This window comes from Diadema setosum, chromosome 14 (assembly GCF_964275005.1).
Source record: "Diadema setosum chromosome 14, eeDiaSeto1, whole genome shotgun sequence".
NCBI lineage: Eukaryota > Metazoa > Echinodermata > Echinoidea > Diadematoida > Diadematidae > Diadema > Diadema setosum.
The window spans coordinates 27812884-27823064 of record NC_092698.1 but is presented as its reverse complement, the minus strand read 5'-3'; positions in this window follow the sequence as shown (position 1 = coordinate 27823064).

Here is a 10181-nt window from a genome sequence, read left to right as displayed (position 1 = left end):
GCGTCTGATTGGCTGATAGCAAATTTGTCGGTGAAAACCTCCGACGAACTCGTTGATGAAACGCCCCCCAGATGTCTATCCGTGTAATATCCATTACCCAGTTTTTCATTGACGAGCAATGATGAGGGTACAACAAAATTGCAGTAGGCCTAAACAGTAACAGAGTTGACAGTAAAGGGTAATAAAGTCACTCTGTTTGATCGTGTAGACAGCAAAGAGCCTAGTTTTATTGTTCCTTGTCTTGATAATGGACAGGATGCATAAACGCTAGCAATTGCTTGTGCTAGCCTTTTACTCGAATCCGTATGCATAAGAACAAGCAATTGCTTGCGAGCAGAAGCTTTTGCTAGCAAACACAAGCAATTGCTTGCTGCCCGCAAGCAATTGCTTAGAGGCCAAGCATTTGCTTAAAAACGTATGCATAAAACATACCTTTTGCTAGTTCTTGCTAGCAATTGCTTACGATTTTCCAAGCTCTGTAAAATGAGCTTGAGCTTTTGCTTAACTGGGACGTTCTTTTCATGAAAGAAAAACCACACTTGTGAAGAAGTGGCATAAATCTACAAGAAATTACTCATAAGTAGAGTAAGAAACTTTTTCATTCTAACAACGGGAATGTCCAGTGGTTAACACGCAAAATGTGATGAAAAACAAGTAAGACGTCTGACTTCGGTGGAGAGCAAAGAGACCTCTCTCCACGTGCGATCTGGTAGATCCGGGCTACTGTAAGCAGTGGTGGAATCAGCCAGTAATACATGTGTGTGTGTAGTTGTGTGTATGCGTCTGTGTGTGCATTTATGAGTGTCATTTCATAGCTCTTCTGCTATATCAGGAAATGTTTCCGCACACACATGCCCCTTCAAATACATGCAGCCACCAGGGGCGTCATCAGCTTTTTTTCAAGGGGGGTGCGTTTTGACACTAAATATAACGAGATTTTTTGGACAGACATTTGTAATTCAGGAAGCTCTCAATCCCCACACTTTTAGGGTTTCTTAGGGAAACCAAGCGGGGAAAGGGCACCGGCGTAGCTAGGATTTCATCTTTTTATTGGGGTGGGGGGCTGTTAGTATGCGAGGGAGCGAAGCGACCGAGCCCCGAGCGAACAGAGCGAGCAAGCGGGGGGGGGGGGGGGGTGGGAGGGGGTCGTCCCCCCCCCCCCCACGGTGAGAACTTTTTTCATTTTGATGTTGTAAATGGTGCAATTTGATGAATGTTTTGCTTGTTTTATAGACTTGAAACAGTCCCACTTGTTTATTAAAGGTAGCAGTATATTTTGATGTCAACTATTATTGAACAATTTGCCTATAAATTAATATCATCAAAATAAACTTCCTGTTTTAATATTTAAACTGAATATCATGAACGCGACCAAGCAAGAGCGAACGGAGTGAGTAAGGGGGAGGGTGTGGGAGGGGGTGTCCCCCCCCCCCCCCACGGTGATAAGTTTTTGCATATTGATGTTGTAAATGGTGCAATTTGATGCATGATTTTGCTTGTTTTATCGACTTGAAACAGTCCCACTTGTTTAAGGTAGCAGTATATTTTGATGTCAACTATTATTGAACAATTTGCCTATAAATTAATATCATCAAAATAAACTTCCTGTTTTAATATTTACACTGAATATCATGAACGCGACCAAGCAAGAGCGAACGGAGTGAGTAAGGGGGAGGGTGTGGGAGGGGGTGTCCCCCCCCCCCCCACGGTGATAAGTTTTTGCATATTGATGTTGTAAATGGTGCAAAAATGGTGCAATTGCAATGAGTTAATTGTTAATTGAAAGGATAGAATATCCCCTCCCCCACGACGGAACTTTTGCATTTTTTTTATTTAGTAAAGTGACAGATTTGGTGCACACTTTCGATGAAACATTTGTAAATCTGTATATAGGTGTATTAAGTCCATGGAAAATAGACCGAACGGGGGATGGTGTGGGAAGAGGTTGTCCCTGGTGCAAAAAAATAAAAAATAAAATAAATAACACACACACACACACACACACACACACACAAAACAAGAATAATTATTTAGCGTCCGGCGTTGAGGTCGCTTGCAGACTGAAGTGGTGATGTTTTTGTTTTTTTTTTTTTTGGTCTCGAAGGGGGGTGCGTCCGCACCCAACGCACCCCCCTCCCCCCCCCCCCCCCCTGGTGACGCCCATGGCCACACTCCTTTGTTCTTGTGTTCGCACAGGCGTGACGTCCCTTTTGTTGAAAACGCAAGCAATTGCTTATGCGGGACAAGCAAAAGGTATAAGCACAAGCAAAAGGTTATGCATATGGATTTAAGCTATTGCTTGAGCTAGACCTTTTGCTAGACGAGCTTGTGCTTTTGCTTAAAGCAATTGCTTACAAGCAATTGCTTGTTTTATGCATTCGGCCCAATGCCACTCCATATTTTTGTTTATAGGAGACCCATCGGGACGCGCAGCACGACCGCTAGTCTATTAACAGTTTCCGAAATCGACTATGTGCGTTGCTCCTTTTAGTGCCCAAACTGCTATCTACCTGAACTGGGAGAGCAAAGTGTTGCAGTGGCAGGCTATTCACAGCGCTTATACATGCTGTTTATAACATAGACAAAAACTGTATGGTGCAAGAGAGAAGAAACACACACAATCAAATCGCTAATGAGTTCTTTGACAGAGACTAACAATGTATAACTGCGACAACAAAAAGTGTTCAAAGTTCGTCGGCTGCACAACGCGCGCAGGCCATGTTGTTGAGGGGGGAATTCCCCTAGTTTTCCCGATCTGTACCCGATGTTCAATTGAGATGTTTATTCGTTCAGCGTGACCAACTTCGATGCAATGCCACTATAATTACTGAATAAGTCGGGTCTGAGTTGACTTTTACAATAGGTCAGACTAAAAACAGCACATTTTCATATTTTTTCTCAGTCTATACAATATACACTTATGTTTCAAGCGATAAGTGCAGCCCGGTAACTGCACGTCCTTAGCGGGATGGTAAGTATAATTTTGGGTGAGATGGGTTTCCAACTATTTGTGTGTGTGTGTGTGTGTGTGTGTGTGTGTGTGTGTGTGTGTGTGATAATGAGAAACCTCCTATGAAAAGGAAAGAGCATACAATTCTAAGAGGTATGCCCTATTCAAATTTTATTTGATGAATACTGGTTTTGAAATTGTTGAGATATCCAGAAACAAAGAAGTCCTTATAATAAAAAGTGGGACCCAACTTTTTTCAGGACAACTTTGTTTAACGTTGTTTTGGGATATCTCAGTCATTTCAAAACCAATTTTCATCAAATAAGCTTTCAATACCCCTTAGAATTGTATGCTCTTTAATATTCCATAAGTAACTTCTAATTATCTCGCCTAAAGCTATAAGATCTGATCAAATATCCCATCTCGACCAACACTTTTCCCTTTAAAAGTCACAGTGCTATGTTACTATACTAAACACGTTGCAAAGAACAAGTTTTCTTTTCATGCTTTTAGACGTTTCATTTCAAAATCTATCTGATTAAGGAGAACCGTGAGGCGATTATCACGATCACCTGTGTTTATGGGGCCGGGAGTGATTACCTATAATGATTATGTTTCGAAACTTGAAAGTCACATAGCTCAGATATACTTTGTCCGATTCTGTATTGTTTTGTTTGTTTTGTTTTGTTTAACAACACTTACACTATGTTATCAGAGCATTATATAACATACCAGTAACAAACTCCACGAAAGCTATTATTTTTGCAGAAAAGGGGTCTTAAAGATCAGGGTCTTCAGACTCGCACTGATTCATTCCCTACTGTATAAATGCACAAAGTCACGAAAAGGGGATGTCTGTCTCCATAGTAACCACTGTTAAGGGACAATGAGATCACTCTGAAAGTTGGCATACTCATTCTGTACGTTGTATATGGTTGGGTACAGGGTTTGGTCATGTTTTCGAGGGGCTTTTTTCTAATAGACCCACAAACCCCGGCCCCTGCCTCCCTCTCCCTCCCCTCCCCTCCCCCTCCCCCTCCCCGTCCCCCTACAAGGTGCATTTTTAAACTTTTTTGTAATACTTTTTTATGGCATTGCCCTATCCATGCAGGAATGTTAGCAACTCTTTGTTTTTCAACAAAAACAACATGAAATTACTTTGCACGTCTCAAAATATAATCAGCAAACATCACCTGAAATAAGCCTTACTAAAATGTCAAAGTCTTCCTTTGTCTCCGAAAAGGAAAAGGAAATGATAAATCATAAAATATGATAACGGCAGAAGGGGGGCTGGAGGAGACAGAGTGCGTTCCGCTACTTATTCTAAGATGAGGGTGAGATGAAATGGGTACAGTATAATACAGTGATAATATACAGAGTACAGTAGATGTAGATGAGAAAGTGCAGTCTCGTAACGCTGAAAGGGATTGTATAGTTTTTGCTGAGATGGGGATGTTGTTTTTGTTTTTGTTTTTGGATATCTCATTCTCAGCCATTTCAAAACCGCTTTTCATCTAATAAACTCTAAAATCCTCTTTTGTATTGTATGTTTTTTTGATATTTCATTTCTAATCATCTCGCAAAATGTAACAACCTGAATCCTACATCTCAACCAAAACTGGGATGGAGTAAGTAAATGACCCGAGCTTGAACCTTGAACATATATCATGACGGCACGGCATTCCTAACAGACAGGGGAGGATCAGAGTATTTGACCTGTCTACTAACACTGTAGTATGTATATAAGATGAAGTATTGAAATTGGCCTACGTACACGCTCATCACACATGCATGAATATCATACATATGCGTAGTCTTGTGTTCGATTTCCGAAAGAACTCGTCGTATCAATGTAATTGTATGTGATGTATGTGATTACAGAAATATACGATAGTAATGCCACGATACGGGAATGCATTAGGCCTATATATGCCAATTTCTATTTATTAAAATCCACATTTTCTGGGGCCTCCCCCTTCGTCAGGGATGAAAATGCTAAATTGTCTTTACAGTTAATATAACTGGATATCATATATATATATATATATATATATATATATATATATGTATAATATGTATAATGCCAGAAATCGATCTTGAACGAAATGTAAGCGGTGTGTCATTTTGAAGCATAGGCCTATGTGGAAGAAATATGTATATATAATATATATATATATATATATATATATATATATATATATATATATTTATAGACTATAAATTTGAGTAATTCAATTCAATTCAATTCAATCATAGTTTATTTCCAATCATCGAAAATCAAAAAAACATAGTACAAAGTATATTGTGATGAAATATTGTTCAAACGTTTGCAAAAGATTCATGTAATATATGTATGAGACAAATTATATAACAACATATAACATGTACAATATTTAGGAAAACACTGTATAAATACTTCGTGGGAGAGCGGAAAATAAATTCGATTATGGAAAATAGTGATCCACTAAAAAGCATAGCTTGTCGGACGTGGATCGCTAGACAAATAATGAGTAAATTGTATACTATTCTATAATAATATACATGTAATTATTTTGAGATACACCGGTTGGGGAAAAAATATAGAATACCAATGCTAGTGCCCGGACACTGCTCACTGAACCACGTGTACCGGGAAAATATGACAAGGACAACACGTTCGTACACACATTCGATTACCCACACGTATACACTGTAAGACGCGAGACAGTACCGAGAGGAGAGAAGACGGTAACAATACGAGTCTACGAAGAACAAAAGACAGTGTAAAGGAAGAGGAGAGAAGAAAGAAGAGAAGTCTGCACACAGAACACGCCAAGTGCTGCGACATCAGGACAGGTGAAGGCTCAAGCATGAATCAAAACAATTTAAATTATCTAAGATTATAAGTAGAAAGTAAATATTTTCTGAGTTTGTATTTAAATGTAGCAAATTTGGGGGAATCTTTTAAACTATTATCTAAATTATTCCAAAGTCTGGGTCCGGTATAAAGAAATGTATTTTGGGCATGTGCGGTTCTCATTAATGGAAGATGAAATTCGTCGGATCGTCGCGTGGGATAGTTATGAACATGATTATTTCGATGAAATGAATCATGGAATATTTTAGGCAAAAAGTTACTGTTGTAATTAAACATAAACGGGCCAAGTTGAAACACATACAAATCATTTACTTTTAATATTTTATGGTCAGAAAACAAAGCATTTGTATGTTCTCTGGTATGTAAATTAAAAACAATTCTAAGCGCTTTCTTTTGCAGTAAACAAAGTTTATCAAGTAACATCTGATATGTATTACCCCAAGCAAGAATCCCGTAGTTTAAATAAGGTAGTATCAAACTAGAATAAAGAGTTAATAATGCAGATGAAGGAAGATAATATTTCAATCTATTTATTACGCCAATGTTACGTGATATAATTTTGCATATGTTATCAATATGATTCCTCCATGAAAGCTTGTTATCGACGCAAACACCAAGAAATTTAAAGGAAGAAACTTCTTCTAAGGGAGTATTATCAAATGTTATTTTGCCTGGGAGGCTATCTAAAGAATTACTAAAAAGCATAACTTTTGTTTTTTGAATATTTAATGACAATTTATTTGCGTATATCCATTGTATAACCTTTTTCAGTTCTTCATTGACTGTTCTTATTAAAATGTTTGGGTCAGGGTGAGAAAAAAAAAAGGTTAGAGTCATCCGCGAATAATATGAATGATAGTTTCTCCGAGGATCTATGAAAATCATTAATATAAATAATGAATAACAATGGGCCTAATAAACTCCCTTGTGGAACACCAGATGCAATTGTTTTACTTTGAGAGTCAAAGCCGTTAACATATACAAATTGGGATCTTTCTGATAGGTAACTCGTGAACCACTCCAAGGCCTTTCCACGTATTCCATAATGAGACAGTTTGGCGAGAAGTATTCCGTGGTTAATCGTGTCAAAGGCCTTGGAGAAGTCCAACAAGATACCTATTGTGTGTGAAAGTGTGTCGAGTGCGTGTGTGACTTTGTCGATGAGGGCAAGTAGTGCGTGTGTTGTGCTGTGATTTTCCCTGAATCCAAATTGAAAGTTTGAGAATATGTCGCAGGTTTTAAGAAAACGTACTGTCCTGATATAAACTATTCTTTCAAGAATCTTAGAAATAGAAGATAATAGAGATATGGGTCTATAGTTATTGACATCATCCTTCTCCCCTTTCTTGTAAATAGGAATTACTTTCGCAATTTTCATGCTATTTGGCACATGGCCAGTTGTAAGTGATGAGTTGATAATGTGTACTAAGGGATCCACTATTTGAGGAATTATGTTTTTTATCAAATAGTTGTCAATTCCGTCATGGCCAGGACTAGTTTCCTTCTTTCAAATTAGCAACAATCTTTATTATTTCTTCTTTATATGTTGGGTCAAAAAATATAGTTTTGGAGTTAGGTGTATCTAAAAAATCATTAAAAGATTTACTAGAAAGAGGAATATTTTGAGAAAATTTTTTTCCAATTGAAGAGAAAAAGTCATTGAAAATTTCCGCCATGCCAGCGGGAGTGTTGCTGGAGGCATTGCCCCACCGAATTTCAGAAATATTAGATGAATTGTTAGATGTATTCATAGCATTCTTTAATGTTTTCCATGTGTTTTTAATATCATTTTTGTATTTGCTTATCTGATTCACATAAAACATTTTCTTCTGAGTACGTAATAATTTGGTGAGTGTGTTTTTGTATGAAACATATTTTTTCTTATTTTTTTCAGTGAGATTACATCTATATTTATAAAACAAATTATTTTTCCTGTTTATAGATCGTAATATAGACTGGGTTATCCACGGGAGTCTTGGAATTTGCTTATATCTATTTTTTATATTACGCAGGGGAATATGGTTATCGATTTCGGAGGTAAGAGTAGATATGAAATAGTCATAAGACAAGTTGACATCGGTAGTGTTGTATACAGAAGACCAGTCGATTTCTTTTAAACTGTTTTGAAGACTTATAAGATTATCTGCAGTAATCTTACGACGCTTATAATAATTATTTTGTTTAGTCAGTTTAATTGGTACCTGAGCAAATATAGGAAAATGGTCAGTGATGTCTGAGAGGACGATACCAGACTCAGGAAGTGGAAAAACATTACAAAAAATGTTGTCTATGAGGGTAGCCGATTGGCTGGCGACACGGGTAGGCTTGGAGATTAATGGTAAAAACGAAGCAGACATTAATGTTTCTACAAATTCTTTTGAAGTGTTTTGGGAGTTACATTTCATGAGATCGATGTTAAAATCGCCCATCAAAAATGTATCTTTATTAAGTATCATGGGATTTTGTACTAAATCCTGCAAAACAGTCAAAAAATCATTTAAATTCGAACGAGGTGGCCTGTAAATTACGCCAATCATAATATTTTTTCCATGTGGATTTATCACTTCAATAAAAAGGGATTCAAGTACATCGCTCATAACACTAATCTCCTCATGTATAATATATTTAAATTTTTTCGAGATGTACAAACCAACTCCACCACCAACTCTCTCGCTTCTATTTCTAAATACAAATTCGAATCCGGGTAAAGAAAATAAATGACTGATGAGTAGCCCTATAATATAACATATATATGTAACAGATTTTCTCATACTGACATCGTGTTTGATTTCTGCAAGAACTCGTCATACCACTATATTTTAATAATGCAAGATGCCGTTCATGAAATCTTATTGTTATCATCATCATCATCACCACCATGATTCTGAACATACTTATCATTCGTCAGGTTAAGAAAAGCAAAAACAAAAACAAAGAGAAGACAGGTATGGTTACTTCACGTCTGAAATCAGGGAAGGCCGGGAGGGTTTCATTCTCTAAATACACCTCCCCCCCCCCCCCCCCGCATATACAAATCAAAGAGTTATTGCCTGGAACCAGACCAATTTGTACAGTCCGAGCACGTAGGTGTAGCTTATCAGGGGCGGGATTAGTCTGCTCGACAATTATATCGTATTTATGGGTTACCATGGTAGAGCAAAGTTCATTTAGCACACGCCCGTAATGGAAATAATACGAGTACTGTATGCCACTGAGCAAACATCATCGCTTGATAGAGTCCCCTACAGTCTTTGATGGAAAAATATCTTGAGAAAGATGTATAGACGAATGAGACCAAATAATGTTTTTCATGTACATTGTACTAACTTCCTGGTTGCACACAGTCCCTGAGGCAGACACTGTCAGTGCGTATAGATAGACAATATTTATTGCTGTATCTACAATATTATGTAAGCACATTAGGATTTCTCTTTTTTTCTCCCAACCTGTGACTTAACATTATGTTTATTAACCACTTCAGTGACCGTCTGATATACAGGAACTCCTGAATAATAATAATAATAATAATAATAATAATAATAATAATAATAATAATAATAATAATAATAATAATAAAAACCAGACCGCGGAATTAGTGGATTGTTTCAATTAGATGCGAGACTGGGATCCCAGAAAACACTTGAAATGGGAAAATGTTGTAAAGCATGCAGCCATAATCATGTGCCTTGGAGAGTCCATTGTGCGAAAGAGAAAGATTGTGATATATTTGCCAGTATATTGTTGTCACTGAATAGGCCATCTATACGTGAAAATATGAACGAAGAGGAAATAACAGTTTAAACTTCCGTCAAATGATCATCCCTGCGACGGAGGCTGCCCATGATATTGTTATAGATACGGCGGGGGATCATCGTGACCAGATGAACAACGGTAGTCGATCATAGAAGGATATTAGTTACTTTAATGTATAGAGAGAGAACAGAGTATCTTATAGAGTTGGTAGTATTGTTGCGGGAAAATGGGTGTTGTTGCACTGACTACTGGGGGTGACAGGATGTTTACCGAGCGGGAATGATACCCCCAATAGAAAGGCACATTTTCCGCAATGGAAGAGAGTTAATTAGTTAGATATAAGGTGCATCAGGTACATTCACACAATTTATTCACCATCACGATGAGAGGGCTGCAACACAGTTCGAGCGGAAGAGCGTATGTTCCGGGCAAAAACTGCTATTTTATTGGCAGATGTACTTCATGTTGACAAACGTACATGATCAAAATGAATTATGACAGGACTTGCCTAATTACTCTAACTGCATGACACGACGACTTTCGCTAAAGTCCTTAGATTCAAGAAGTCGCTCCTCTTAAGAAGTAAAGTTCTCTTCATTCACGAAGTCCCACAAAGTTAAG